The 15,922-nt window shown below is 44.7% G+C and overlaps 1 long non-coding RNA gene across 2 annotated transcripts; it reads left to right on the forward strand.

The window, feature by feature from the left end:
* Nucleotides 1-1,141: 1,141 nt before the first annotated feature.
* LOC125518832 lies at nt 1,142-5,691 on the forward strand. 2 transcript variants are annotated; one of them, XR_007288143.1, is made up of 3 exons: nt 1,788-1,951; nt 3,138-3,254; nt 4,851-5,691. It is a non-coding gene; the product is annotated as an uncharacterized LOC125518832 (long non-coding RNA). The 2 variants fall into 2 exon arrangements; XR_007288142.1 differs by having other exon boundaries at nt 1,142-1,951; nt 3,138-5,691.
* Nucleotides 5,692-15,922: the final 10,231 nt, after the last annotated feature.

Below are 15,922 nucleotides of genomic sequence, written 5' to 3' on the forward strand. Positions count from 1 at the left end.
CTGCGGCGGACGCCAGATCCGCGGCGCCGGACGACGCCCGCCATGTCCCACCAGGGGCAAATGCTCGCCGGCGACCGGCCACGAAGGAGCCCCCAAGCTCCTCCGCACGGGCGACAAAGTCACCCACCGAGCACCCCGCCGGGGCCTCGGCGAAACACCACCACCATCGCTTACCTCGCTACTTACCTCATCGTCGTCGCCGTCGGAGTTGACCCCCTCCAGAGCCCAGAACCTGCTGCTGGAGAAGGGCGGGGCGAGAGGCCGCCCCCCAGACGGCGCGCTCCACCGCGTGCACCCCTCAGCAGGCCGCACCTCCGTCCAGCCTTCCGCCTCCGCCGCGAGGCAGCGAGCGGCGTCGCCCGCGGAATCGCCCCCCGAGTCGCCAGACCGAAACGCCATCTCGTGTCGACCACGCTCTTCCTCCGTATAGATGGCGAATTTTGGCGCCTCATGTTCGGTTCCTTTGCTTCGCTTTTTGTTTCTGGTTGTCGTGGGTTTTATCGCTAGAGACGAATGAGTTCCTAGGTGGATGCTAAGGAAGTATAGACGTGGGCTTGGGTATAATTCGAGACGACTTGACATTGTTTCAATATTGTTGTGTAGGTTGATGGTTTGGCGCTTTTGTGCTGTCTTGATGTAAAAACAGAGAAATTCTAATTTTGATAGTTTGGCTAATACATCATCCTTTTCTTTCCTTTTGGATGTCTGTGAATTCCGACCTGCCAAATGGGGAAACAAATGCTCAATTTAGTGACCTCACCTCAAAATCTCAAATTCGGTGTTAAACTAACACGATGTATTTTTATCTTCAACCTCTCATAGTTATGTACACCCTGACATCTTACATGTTGTAAAAGTCTTGTTTCATCGATGAAATAGAACAGGGTGGCGAGGTTTCTATATTTCAAAAATAAAATCTTATGGTTATATTATAAATTAGTGCTACCACGCAAGTGGTGATCCCTGTATGCATTACCCGTCTCTATATAGTGATACTGGTTAAATTAACTCATAATCAACTCATAGAATCTGTTGCTATAACGAAAAAGATAACGCCCGAATGTCTGGTACCTGGCTCCTCCTCCCAAACGCTTTACCTACCACTGGTGGTGTAGCATGTACTCCTGCCACGTCACGGAGTACCTTGTCGCACTGGTCCCCTGCCACGCCACGTTTCTCGTACGTTTGGTACGTGTCGCCCCGAACGAGTGGAGACTGCATCGGCACCTTATCCTTTCCCTGCAGGCTCGTCTGCTTCTTTCCAATCCTTCATTTTTAATCAGAGGAGAGTGAGGCGAGCTGGCCGGGCTGCTCTTCGTCGGGGACGTTACCGTTTACTTGCCCGCGCCAACGGCCAGCTACTCGCCGGGATTCGCCGGGGTCGCCGTCTTCTCCGTGCGCCACGCTGACAGGAAGCTGGTCGCCGAGTTCCCGGGGATTCGCCGCGCACCCAGGTACTCCGCCGCCTCCTCAGTAGCTGTCCGAGCGGCGGACCGCGACGCGCGCGCGAGTGTCCAATGGCTCCGGTGGTCCGATGAGCGTGGCTGCCGGCCATGGCCGTGGTCGTGTGCCACTGCCTCTCCCGCTGGAAGCACGGAGGCTCGCGGCCAAGATCCGGGGAGCAGGAGCTCCGTGACGGCGAGCTCCTCTAGGAGCAAGGCGACCACGTACTCCAAGAGCACGACGACGACAAGCTTTGAGGCTCCTTCTGGCAACCTTAACGAGGAGGAGGGTGGCAGCTGGATGAGGATTAAAATCACGCTGGAGGCAGCGTGCTGTCCGCTGACTACACAGCCGGCGCCCCCTGATCTTCAGGACGGCGGCGGCGCGGCGGCTGGACCTCCCTGCCAGCCTGCCCGGCCAAACTCCACAAGCTGCAGCTCACGGTCACGGATCCAATCCAGGAAACTTCCTGCCAGCTAGTGCCATGGTTCCCCCACGGAATGAGCAGGTGAATTCCTTGCTATTACTTAGAACTGCTTTCTTCTTTCTTCATTCTCCTATTACAGAAGCTACACCATATGGTTGTTTGATGATCTGCTAATTCTTCATGGCAATGTGGTTCGTCAATAGCCATTAGCGGTACATGCACGTGTGTTGAGTTTAATTTCAGTTATAGTTTTGACTTAGTCACTTAGTGGTCACTTGCTTTGTCGATCTTTGCCAATGGAGTTTGGAATGCTCATATGATTTCCATTCGAAAAGTTTCCGAAATAGGAGGAACTTGGCAGCCATGCCATTGGTGACCTTCAGATAAGGTGTTGTTCCATGCATTGTGCTTATCTTGCCAAGAACAAAAGAAGTGCTTACTCTGCGTCATGTTATAATTTCTGATTCAGTAAACAAGTGGTCATGTATCTGGAGGAACGAGGAAGACGGACAGGAGGAGTTTGGTGCCAATTCTACAGGCGTAGAGGATTTTCCTTTGGACTATTATCAGGGCTGTTTGTAGTATTAATAGAATTATTATAAGGGAGAGAAAGGACGACCATTGGATTCTAACGGACGACAGATTCTGCCTGCTACAGCATCTGTACAGTAACAAATGTACAACAGAGGAGCCCAACCCATTGTGTCATGTGTATAGCACTGCTGTTTTCAGACCCTCCCAGCCCTGACGTGGTCTCTCCCTTACCCATGTTGCAGCGACTGTGCTGTAGGCTATAGCATTGCCGCCGGTGTTGAACTTGACGGGTATGTGCTGCTCACTGGCAAGTTGAGCGCACGGGGCAGGTTCGTGGTGTCCGGGGACCTCCCCGTCGACAGCACAGGAGGGTGGTGCTCGAGGAATCGCGCAAGTTTCTTTTCACAAACCATGTGCTCAAGATGGAGGACGGCATTGTTTCATACCTCATCGTTTTATGCGAGCATTGGATTGAACTTTCAGGGCATGAACTCTGAAGCTGTTCATGAGCTTCCTCCACCAATTAGACCAATGCTATGTAATTACTGGAGCTCTGAAGCTACAATTACGGGATCCAATCTTTTTAGACCCTTGACATCACATACCTCACTCGATGTGTTAATGTTGTTCTATATATACCTGACATAGCATTTTAACCATGCTATAAAACTAAATTTACCATGCTACAAAGTAAACTTGCCATGTTAGTTCACATAATGAATCCTTTGTGCAGGGAGTTCTAGCGACGCATTATACAAGGAGCTATGGCATGCTTGGGCTAGGCCGTTGATCACAGTGCCTCGCCAAGGTGAAAGGATTTACTACTTTCCGCATGTTTATATTGGAACAGGTATGTCTCACCGCATTGGTGTTTGCTCTTCTTGATGCCCTATAACCAATGAATGAATTTGCTACTCAACACAAACAGTAGCTATTTGTGTTATGGACATTGCTTTGTTCTTGTGTTATAAATGACAATATGACTTTGTTTATGCGGAATAATCATCCAGGTATTTAAAGTTCATCCACGTACATATTTAGAACCTGATATTCTCTAGTGTGGTCATGTATTAGTTGAAAAATGAATATCCATCATAGGGTACCACCTTACATACAGTGCTTCCAGCCTTACAGGCCTCACCAGAAGGCCCTTTGCCCAGCTTCACTGTGATGACTAACTTACTACTTGACAAACATCTTTGCTAACTGATAAAAGCAACAACATAGGTAAATAAACTCATTTTCACATGTTATGACAAAATGGTTTCTTCCAGCTCACAAAAAAACAAAGAAAACATAGTACTAATACATAGAGAGACTGTATAATTGTTAAGGCTACTTTAGGAATTAATTTGGGAATAGACTGAACATATCAGGATATACACGAGTTGACTGCGAAGAAAAGAAATCATCATCTACTAATACTGTACTAAATGAACATTATCCATTCACATCTCCAGTATTGTACTATTATACATGACAGAGAATGACTAACATTACTCGTTCTTCTCTTAAAGCTGTCAAGAAAATACAGTCAGTAGAAAAGTTAGAAGGATATTGAGCACTAAACTCCAGTTATCAATACACCGGACTGTCTACCGATCTCCAACCGGTTAATTTAAGAATCATCACATTTACCAATAAGGGGGCAATTGTCTGTAAGATGTGATTTTCTTGCATGCATTTCATAGATAAATATGTGCATAAAAGTTAGGACTTGCCTACATACCTGGATATTTACATTCACATAGAGACAATATATCTTCAATTCACATGTAGGACACAAGAATGTATAGTCACAAACTCACAATTCCATGGCAGCAAAAATCTTCAATAATCTGTGAACTCCATAAACAACGATATTATAGATCTCTTGTTTTGTTGATATATTGACATATAGAAGAAGGAGATGTAGTCTACAGGAGAGAAGCAACCATCAATGGTGTTAATGTCACCGCTCCATAGTACCATCGGTCCAAAGGCACTCAAGTAAAAATCAAAACACAAAAACGACAAATGGCACTGGGAGTTTGGAGCCCGCCCATCTGATTTAGATGATCTGGGAAAGAGCAATGATTTTGCCCTCTTGTGGATTTAAAATACAATTAGAAAAGTTCACTGAACTGATGAATGGGTGTTTTAAGCTCACCCAACTTCCTTAGTTTTGAAAATGAACAAATCCCTCTCAAAACATGATTTAATACATCATATTTATGCAGACATTGCCAATTCAATTTTCTGGTACGCATTTGTTTAAAAATAGGAATATATATATATATATATATAGGAAAATGGGTTAGTACTCTCAGGAGTATGTACTCCCATGCCACATGTCGCTCATTGCTTCAATGCCGATTTTTAAATTGCTTTATCATTTAATTAAAGAGATAACAACCAGATAATATCCACACACACGCACTGTTTTAAAATTTGTTAGCCCGTCCAGGTTAATAGGGACTCTGGTAGCTCACAGATCGCGTGCATAGTAGATGCCCTCAACGACAACTCTGTTTGACATCACATCCTCGTGTAACAAACAAACGGAGACGGCACCGGCCATGGCCATGGCGACGGCGACGGGAACGGCGGCGATCATGGTTGGGGACAGCACCGGCGACGACGCAGCAACACAGCAAACGACGTCGGCGAAGCCACCGATGCCGGAGACGGAGACGACACCGGTGATGGAAGCAGCCACGGCAAGGGCAACCGCGACGAGATGCGGCTATGTAACGTCCCTTGGCCTGACCAGCGACGGCGGCGGCAGCGACATCGTCGACGAGGACATCACCACCAACGACAAACATATGCAGCTATCTTCCCTTGGCCTGGCCAGCTACTGCGACGGGGATCGTGACGGCATCGCCGATGGGCGACATCACCGGCGATGACAACAGATGCGGCTTCTTCATCTCATCATCGACGCATGGATATTCTTGTATTGATTTCCATGCATTCATTGTAATTGATATCTCACGAGCTAGTTCAATGAAACAGTATAATCCATCCATGCATGCCATGGCGACCAAGATGGAGGCATGCGCATTGCTAGCGTTTCCATCATCAACACACATCGGCGCTCACACGCGTGGCAATACACAGCCGCGGTTCTTGCTGATGTGCAGAATACACATGCATGCGTGCGTACCTGACATGCATGCCTAACATATTGTTTTATTTTACATGATACCTAACATGTTGTTTGTTGTGACTTGTAAAGCTCGGAGAAGCCAAATCATATTGCTTTTGATCGGTGGCAAAGTTATATGTAATGGAAGTATATATCCTCTGATGATGGGTAGTAGTTATACGAAACGTAAGTAAAGCTCCTCAGAGTATATAACCACATTGTCATTGAGATGAATATAATCGTACATGCACAGAATGCATGCATATACTCATATTTGGTGAATAATACACTGCTGTATTTCGCAAGTGTAAACTCCTTTTGAATTTACGAGTATGACATACTTGTTTTGGTAATTACCGGAAGTTTATACTTCCTCGTGAAATATTAGTATATACGACTTCCTTGCATGATGATCATAATATATACTTGAAAAGGTAGTATATTTATTCACACATGATTTTATGTTTAGAAAATCTAGTACATACTTCGTGTAAAAGATGAAGTATAAACTTCCTCATGAAAGATGTCACGTATACTCTCCCATAAAATATGTAGTATATACTTCCTAAAAAAATGTTGTTGTACATATCTCGCGCAAAATGAAGTATATACTTCCAAAAAACATGTCGTGTATACACTCCCATAAAGGGTGAATATAGTTCCTAAAAAATGTTGTTGTATATACCCTCTCTCTCAAAGAAAAGAAGTATATACTTAAAAAAAAGTTGTACACACACTCTCATAAAAGATGAAGTATATACTTCCTAAAAAATGTTGTATATGTACTCACACAAATATAAAGTATATACTTCCTAAAAAATATTGTATATGTACTCACACAAAATATAAAGTATATACTTCCTCATAAAATATGTAGTAGATACACGCAAAAAATAAAAATAAAAAAGTATCATACACCTGCTGTTAAGGAGAGAATATAATCCGGCCGGACGTCAACAACCTTATCCCCTAAAGCAATCTATGAGCACCCACACGCTCCTTTATTTTAGGGATTTGCTACACATGCAAACAAACTAGCTACGGAGTATTTTGTTTTGCTAATTAGCACGGTTGTTACTTGCTGCTATCGGGTATATACCTGCCTTACTCGCTAAACCTCATTATATATATGCAGGAGTATATATCAGAAAGCATGGTAGAGTTCTTTTGTTATTAAAATGCTCTCTCTTGTGAGTTTAATAGTAGTTTAGGATAAAATCCTGGATCGCTACACCAGTCAAGTTGAGCGTTAGATGGCTTCAAAGATCCAGCTGATGGTGATAAACTGATGATGCACAGTCAGTTTCCTCATCAGGACAAAGCTTACACGCAGCCCGGGCCAATTGGGCTGATCAGAAAGGCAAAAGAAATCGAAACCCACCCTATTAGACTTCCTACACACAAGCACTGACACTTCAACACTAGTAGAAAAAGGATCAAACGTGAAGCACATTAGTGCCGGTTTAAATTTAAGCCGGCACTAATGTGTCCATTAGTGCCGGTTCCAACGGCTAGCCGGGCCGCTCTCATTAGTACCGGTTCGTGGCGAACCTTTAGCACTGGTTCGTGCTACGAACCGGTACTAATGAGAGTGGTGGCAGGATGTTGTCAGTTTGGGGCCCCTCCAGCACCTTTAGTACCGGGGTTGTATCACGAACCGGTACTAAAGGTCGTCCTACATAGACCCTTCGTCCACCCGAGCTCGCTCTGTTCTTCCCCTTTCCCCTCTCCTCTCTGTTCTTTTCCCTCTTCCTCTCAAGCTCATCACACATTTTGCCCAAAATTTGTCAAGATTTGAAGGCCCCCATCCATTCAAATGATCACAAAGGTTAGCAACTTTTCCTTTCATCTCTCATTGCTAGATTAGCTCGTGCAATGCTTTATATAGTGATTGATTTTTGAGTTTAGTAATTTGGGAGGAATTATATATATGTGCTAGTATTTGATTTATATGCAATTTGAGGTCAAAAATAACACTTAGTTTGCATATGTAGGTGTGGTTTACTTAGTACCTTCTAAATCTCCGTCGTAACCACCGTCGATCGCTCGCAACGTCCCGTCGCCGGCACCACCTTGTGGTGAGCCTCTTGTTCATGAAGTTTTATATAAAAAATTGATGTTTGTGTGATTTGGATATATAGTTACTCGTATAATTATCTTACCCATACGTTGTTTGTTATACATAGTGCCATGGTTTTGATATCCGTCCCCGTCGGCCCTCGTCCGGGTTATGATTCGGATGTGGTATATTCTCTTTTAAAACTATTCATTGCATTTCGTGTTTATGACAAATTATGCCCATCAAGTTGACATAGATATTTGTATGTAGGAGGTAGTTGAACCGGAAATTCCAACCGACCCTATTGTCGAGAGGTTAAATTTAGTTGAAAGAGAAAACGAGGATTTGAAGGAAAAATTGAAAAGAATTGAGGGGGAGAAGATGGAATTGGAGTTGCATGTTGCCGATGTCATCGATGATCACAAGATTAAGATGGAGAAAATGCGCTTGAAGATTAGAAAGATTAGAAAATATGCCATTCATAGTGAGGCTTGGTATCATTATGCTGTTGGATCAATTGTTACCTTAGTTGCGATCTTGATCGCATTTGTTGTTGCATTTAAATTCTTTAGCTAGAGAGTTATTTGTTTGTTGCATTTAAGTGTTGTATGATCTTTATGTATGAACTTTATGTATTGTATTAATTTGATGTTTTCGGTGCTGTGTATTGAAGATGAGCCGGCAATGGATGTACGATGACCGATGCTCTCCCGAGTTCATTAATGGCGTGCGTACTTTTCTGCTTGCGGCTGAGGCAAACAAGCGAGCGGATGGTTTTATGCCTTGTCCATGTGCTGGCTGTAAGAATGGTCACAATTACTCTACGTCAAGAACCATTCACGTCCACCTGTTTGAGTCCGGTTTCATGCCCCACTATAATGTTTGGACCAAGCATGGAGAAAGAGGGGTTATGATGGAAGACAATGAAGAAGAAGAGGACGACGACAGCTATCCTGGCCATGGGTTCCCTGAATACGATGATACAACAATGAGGGAAGAAGCTGAGCCGGTAATGCGGGAAGAAGCTGAGCCGGCAATGCGGGAAGAAGCTGAAGAAGAGGCATCGGATGAGCCCGTTGATGATCTAGGTCGGGCCATTGCCGATGCAAAGAGAAACTGCGCAAGTGATTTGGAGAAGAAGAAGTTGCAGCGCATGTTAGAGGATCACAAAAAATTGTTGTACCCGAATTGCGTAGGTGACAAGAAAAAGCTGGGCACCACACTGGAATTGCTGCAATGGAAGGCAGAGAATGGTGTATCTGACAAGGGATTTGGAAAGTTGCTGGTAATGATAAAGGATATGCTTCCAAAGGACAACGAATTGCCCGAGAGTACGTACGAAGCAAAGAAGGCTGTCTGCCCTCTAGGGTTAGAGGTGCAGAAGATACATGCATGCCCTAATGATTGCATCCTCTACCGCGGTGAGTACGAGGATTTGAACGCTTGCCCGGTATGTGGTGCATTGCGCTATAAGATCAGCCGCGATGACCCTGGTGATGTCGAGGGCGAGCGCCCCAGGAAGAAGATTCCTGCCAAGGTGATGTGGTATGCTCCTATAATACCACGGTTGAAACGTTTGTTCCAAAACAAAGAGCATGCCAAGGCGATGCGATGGCACAGAGAAGACCGTAAGAAAGACGGAAAGTTGAGAGTACCCGCTGACGGGTCGCAGTGGAGAAAAATCGAAAGAAAGTACGGGAAGGAGTTTGCAGATGACGCAAGGAACGTATGGTTTGGTCTAAGCGCAGATGGCATTAATCCTTTTGGGGAGCAGAGCAGCAACCATAGCACCTGGCCTGTGACTCAAAAAAAAAAAAAAAAAAAAAAAAAAAAAAACCAATAAAAAACAAAAAAAAAAAACAAAAAAAAAAAAAAAAAAAAAAAAAAAAATGTTTGTATAACCTTCCTCCTTGGTTGTGCATGAAGCGGAAGTTCATTATGATGCCAGTGCTCATCCAAGGCCCTAAGCAACCCGGCAACGACATTGATGTGTACCTAAGGCCATTAGTTGAAGAACTCTTACAACTGTGGAATGGAACAGGTGTACGTGCGTGGGATGAGCACATGGGGGAAGAATTTGACCTAAAGGCGTTGCTGTTCGTGACCATCAATGATTGGCCTGCTCTCAGTAACCTTTCAGGACAGACAAACAAGGGATACCGCGCATGCACGCACTGTTTGGACGATACCGACAGTATATATTTGGCTAATTGTAAGAAGAATGTGTACCTGGGACATCGTCGATTTCTTCCGAGCAGGCATCCCGTAAGAAAGAAAGGCAAGCATTTCAAAGGTGAGGCGGATCACCGGACGAAGCCTCGCCACCGTACTGGTGCTGATGTACATGATATGGTCAAGGATTTGAAGGTGGTCTTTGGAAAGGGTCCTGGTGGACAACCTGTTCCGAATGACGCTGACGGACGCGCACCCATGTGGAAGAAGAAATCTATATTTTGGGACCTGCCCTATTGGAAAGACCTAGAGGTCCGCTCCGCAATCGACGTGATGCACGTGACGAAGAATCTTTGTGTGACCCTGCTTGGCTTCTTGGGCGTGTATGGGAAGACAAAAGATACACCTGAGGCAGGGAGGACCAGCAACGTATGCACGGAAAAGACGGCATACATCAGGGTCATGCAAGCTACGCTCTTACCAAAGAAGAGAAGGAAATCTTCTTTGAATGCCTGCTCAGTATTAAGGTACCGTCTGGCTTCTCGTCGAATATAAAGGGAATAATAAACATGGCAGAGAAAAAGTTCCAGAACCTAAAGTCTCATGACTGCCACGTGATTATGACGCAACTGCTTCCGGTTGCATTGAGGGGGCTTCTACCGGAAAACGTTCGATTAGCCATTGTGAAGCTATGTGCATTTCTCAATGCAATCTCTCAGAAGGTAATCGATCCAGAAATCATACCAAGGTTAGAGAATGATTTGATGCAATGTCTTGTCAGTTTCGAGTTGGTGTTCCTGTTGGAAATATGCCCTAGAGGCAATAATAAATTAGTTATTATTATTATATTTCATTGTTCATGATAATCGTTTATTATCCATACTATAATTGTATTGATAGGAAACTCAGATACATGTGTGAATACATAGACAACACCATGTCCCTAGTAAGCCTCTAGTTGACTAGCTCGTTGATCAATGGATGGTTACAGTTTCCTGACCATGGACATTGGATGTCGTTGATAACGGGATCACATCATTAGGAGAAAGATGTGATGGACGAGACCTAATCCTAAGCCTAGCACAAAGATCGTGTAGTTCGTATGCTAAAGTTTTTCTAATGTCAAGTATCATTTCCTTAGACCATGAGATTGTGCAACTTCCGGATACCGTAGGAGTGCTTAGGGTGTACCAAACGTCACAACGTAACTGGGTGGCTATAAAGGTTCACTACAGGTATCTCCGAAAGTGTCTGTTGGGTTGGCACGAATCGAGACTGGGATTTGTCACTCCGTGTAAACGGAGAGGTATCTCTGGGCCCACTCGGTAGGACATCATCAATATGCGCAATGTGACCCAAAGAGTTGATCACAGGATGATGTGTTACGGAACGAGTAAAGAGACTTGCCGGTAACGAGATTGAACTAGGTATTGGATTCCGACGATCGAATCTCGGGCAAGTAACATACCGATAGACAAAGGGAATTGTATACGGGATTGATTAAGTCCTTGACATCGTGGTTCATCCGATGAGATCATCGTGGAACATGTGGGAGCCAACATGGGTATCCAGATCCCGCTGTTGGTTATTGACCGGAGAACGTCTCGGTCATGTCTGCATGTCTCCCGAACCCGTAGGGTCTACACACTTAAGGTTCGATGACGCTAGGGTTATAAGGAAGCTTGTATGTGTTACCGAATGTTGTTCGGAGTCCCGGATGAGATCCCGGACATCACGAGAGTTCCGGAATGGTCCGGAGGTAAAGATTTATACGTAGGAAGTCCTGTTTCGGCCATCGGGACAAGTTTCGGGGTCATCGGTATTGTACCGGGACCACCGGAAGGGTCCCGGGGGCCCACCGGGTGGGGCCACCTACCCCGGGGGGGCCACATGGGCTGTAGGGGGTGCGCCTTGGCCTACATGGGCCAAGGGAACCAGCCCCAAGAGGCCCATGCGCCTGGGGAAACCCTAAAGGAAGAGTCCCAGCAGGGGAAGGCACCTCCTAGGTGCCTTGGGGGGGAGGACTCCTCCCCTGGCCGCCGCCCCCTTGGAGATTGGATCTCCTAGGGGCTGGCGCACCCCCCCTTGGGATCCCTATATATAGTGGGGTAGGAGGGCCTCTCAAACACACCTTTTGCCTTTGGTGCAGCCCCTCCTCTCCCAAGTTCTCTCTCTTCTGCGGTGCTTGGCGAAGCCCTGCAGGATTGCCACGCTCCTCCATCACCACCACGCCGTTGTGCTGCTGCTGGATGGAGTCTTCCTCAACCTCTCCCTCTCTCCTTGCTGGATCAAGGCATGGGAGACGTCACCGGGCTGTACGTGTGTTGAACGCGGAGGTGCCGTCCGTTCGGCACTTGGTCATCGGTGATTTGAATCACGACGAGTACGACTCCATCAACCCCGTTCACTTGAACGCTTCCGCTTAGCGATCTACAAGGGTATGTAGATGCACTCTCCTTCCCCTCGTTGCTAGTCTCTCCATAGATAGATCTTGGTGACACGTAGGAAAATTTGAATTTCTGCTACGTTCCCCAACAGTGGCATCATGAGCTAGGTCTATGCGTAGTTTCTATGCACGAGTAGAACACAAAGTAGTTGTGGGTGTTGATTTTGTTCAATATGCTTGCCGTTACTAGTCTTATCTTGATTCGGCGGCATCGTGGGATGAAGCGGCCCGGACCGACCTTACACGTACTCTTACATGAGACTGGTTCCACCGACTGACATGCACTAGATGCATAAGGTGGCTAGCGGGTGTCTGTCTCTCCTACTTTAGTCGGATCGGATTCGATGAAAAGGGTCCTTATGAAGGGTAAATAGCAATTGGCATATCACGTTGTGGTTTTTGCGTAGGTAAGAAACGTTCTTGCTAGAAACCCATAGCTGCCACGTAAAACATGCAAACAACAATTAGAGGACGTCTAACTTGTTTTTGCAGGGTATGCTATGTGATGTGATATGGCCAAAGGATGTGATGAATGATATATGTGATGTATGAGATTGATCATGTTCTTGTCAAGGGAATCATGACTTGCATGTCGATGACGAGACAACTTCAAGAAGACACGATGATGGAGATCATGATGATGGAGATCATGGTGTCATGCCGGTGACAAGATGATCATGGAGCCCCAAGATGGAGATTAAAGGAGCTATATGATATTGGCCATATCATGTCACTATTATTTGATTGCATATGATGTTTATCATGTTTATACATCTTATTTGCTTAGAACGACGGTAGTAAATAAGATGATCCCTCATTAAAATTTCAAGAAGTGTTCTCCCCTAACTGTGCACCGTTGCTACAGTTCATCGTTTCTAAGCACCACGTGTTAATCGGGTGTGATGGATCCTTACGTTCACATACAACGGGTGTAAGACAGTTTTACACATGCAAAAACACTTAGGGTTAACTTGACGAGCCTAGCATGTACAGACATGGCCTTGGAACACAGAAGACCGAAAGGTCGAGCATGAGTCGTATAGAAGATACGATCAACATGAAGATGTTCACCGACGTTGACTAGTCCGTCTCACGCATAGATCGGACACGGCCTAGTTGACTCGGATCATGTAATCACTTAGATGACTAGAGGGATGTCTATCTAAGTGGGAGTTCATAAGATGAACTTAATTATCCTGAACATAGTCAAAAAGGATTTTGCAAATTATGTCGTAGCTCGCGTTTCAGTTCTACTGTTTAGATATGTTCCTAGAAAAAAATTAGTTGAAAGTTGATAGTAGCAATTATGCGGACTAGGTCCGTAAACTGAGGATTGTCCTCAATGCTTCTTAGAAGGCTTATGTCCTTAATGCACCGCTCAGTGTGCTGAACCTCGAACGTTGTCTGTGGATGTTGGCGAACATCTGACATACACATTTTGATAACTACGTGATAGTTCAGTTAAACGGTTTAGAGTTGAGGCACCGAAGACGGTTTTGAAACGTCGCGAAACATATGAGATGTTTCGAGGGCTGAAATTGGGATTTCAGGCTCGTGCCCACGTCAAGAGGTATAAGACCTCCGACGATTTTCTTAGCCTGCAAACTAAGGGAGAAAAGCTCAATTGTTGAGCTTGTGCTCAGATTGTCTGAGTACAACAATCATTTGAATCGAGTGGGAGTTGATCTTCCAGATGAGATAGTGATGTTTCTCCGAAGTCATTACCACCAAGCTGCTAGAGCTTCGTGATGAACTATAATATATCAGGGACATATATGATGATCCTTGAGATATTCGCGATGTTTGACACCGCAAAAGTAGAAATCAAGAAGGAGCATCAATTGTTGATGGTTGGTGAAACCACTAGTTTCAAGAAGGGCAAGGGAACAAAGGGATACTTCATGAAACGGCAATTCAGCTGCTGCTCTAGTGAAGAAACCCAAGGTTGAACCCAAACCCGAGACTGAGTGCTTCTGTAATAAGGGGAACAGCCACTGGAGCAGAATTACCCTAGATACTTGGTAGATGAGAAGGCTGGCAAGGTCGATAGAAGTATATTGGATATACATTGTGTTGATGTGTACTTTACTAGTACTCCTAGTAGCACCAGGGTATTAGATACCGGTTTGGTTGCTAAGTGTTAGTAACTCGAAATAAAAGCTACGGAATAAACGGAGACTAGCTAAAGGTGAGCTGACGATATGTGTTGGAAGTATTTCCAATGTTGATATGATCAAGCATCGCACGCTCCCTCTACCATCGAGATTGGTGTTTGCGTTGAGCATAGACATGATTGGATTATGTCTATCGCAATACGGTTATTCATTTAAGGAGAATAATGGTTACTCTGTTTATTTGAATAATACCTTCAATGGTCTTGCACCTAAAATGAATGGTTTATTGAATCTCGATCGTAGTGATACACATGTTCATGCCACAAAGATAAAGATAGTAATGATAGTACCACCTACTTGTGGCACTGCCACTAAGTCATATCGGTATAAAACGCATGAAGAAGCTCCATGTTGATGGATCTTTGGACTCACTCATTTTTGAAAGGATTGAGACATGCGAACCATGTTTGTTGGTAGATATGCATGAAGAAACTCTATACAGATGGATCGTTTGGACTCACTTGATTTTGAATCACTTGAGACATGCAAATCATACCACATGGGCAAGATGACTGAAAGCCTCGTTTTCAGTAAAATGGAACTAGAAAGCAACTTGTTGGAAGTAATACATTTTGATGTGTGCAGTCCAATGAGTGCTGAGGCATGTAGTGGATATCGTTATGTTCTTACTTCACAGATGATTTGAGTAGATGTTGAGTATATTTACTTGATGAATCACGAGTCTGAATTATTGAAAGGTTCAAGTAATTTCAGGGTGAAGTTGAAAGATCGTCGTGACAAGAGGATAAAAGATCTATGATATGATCATAGAGATGAATATCTGAATTACGAGTTTGGCACAGAATTAAGACATTGTGGAAATTGTTTCACAACTAATACAGCCTGGAACACCATAGTGTGATGGTGTGTCCGAACATCATAACTGCACCCTATTGGATATGATGCATACCATGATGTCTCTTATCGAATTACCACGATAGTTTATGGGTTAGGCATTAAAGACAACCACATTCACTTTAAATAGGGCACCACGTAATTCCGATGAGATGACACCGTATGAACTATGGTTTAGAGAAACCTAAGCTGTCATTTCTTAAAAGTTTGGGGCTGCGACGCTTATGTGAAAAAGTTTCAGGCTGATAAGCTCGAACCCAAAGCGGATAAATGCATCTTCATAGGACACCCAAAACAGTTGGGTATACCTCCTGTCTCAGATCCGAAAGCAATAAGGATTGTTTCTAGAATCGGGTCCTTTCTCGAGGAAAAGTTTCTCTCGAAAGAATTGAGTGGGAGGATGGTGGAGACTTGATGAGGTTATTGAACCGTCTCTTCAACTAGTGTGTGGCAGGGCACAGGAAGTTGTTCCTGTGGCACCTACACCAATTGAAGTGGAAGCTTATGATAGTGATCATGAAACTTCAGATCAAGTCACTACCAAACCTCGTGGGATGACAAGGATGCGTACTACTTCAGAGTGGTACGTAATCCTGTCTTGGAAGTCATGTTGCTAGACAACAATGAACCTACGAGCTATGGAGAAGCGATGGTGGGCCCGGATTCCGATAAATGGCTCGAG

The sequence above is a fragment of the Triticum urartu genome, chromosome 1, assembly GCF_003073215.2.
Source record: "Triticum urartu cultivar G1812 chromosome 1, Tu2.1, whole genome shotgun sequence".
In the NCBI taxonomy this organism is placed as follows: domain Eukaryota; kingdom Viridiplantae; phylum Streptophyta; class Magnoliopsida; order Poales; family Poaceae; genus Triticum; species Triticum urartu.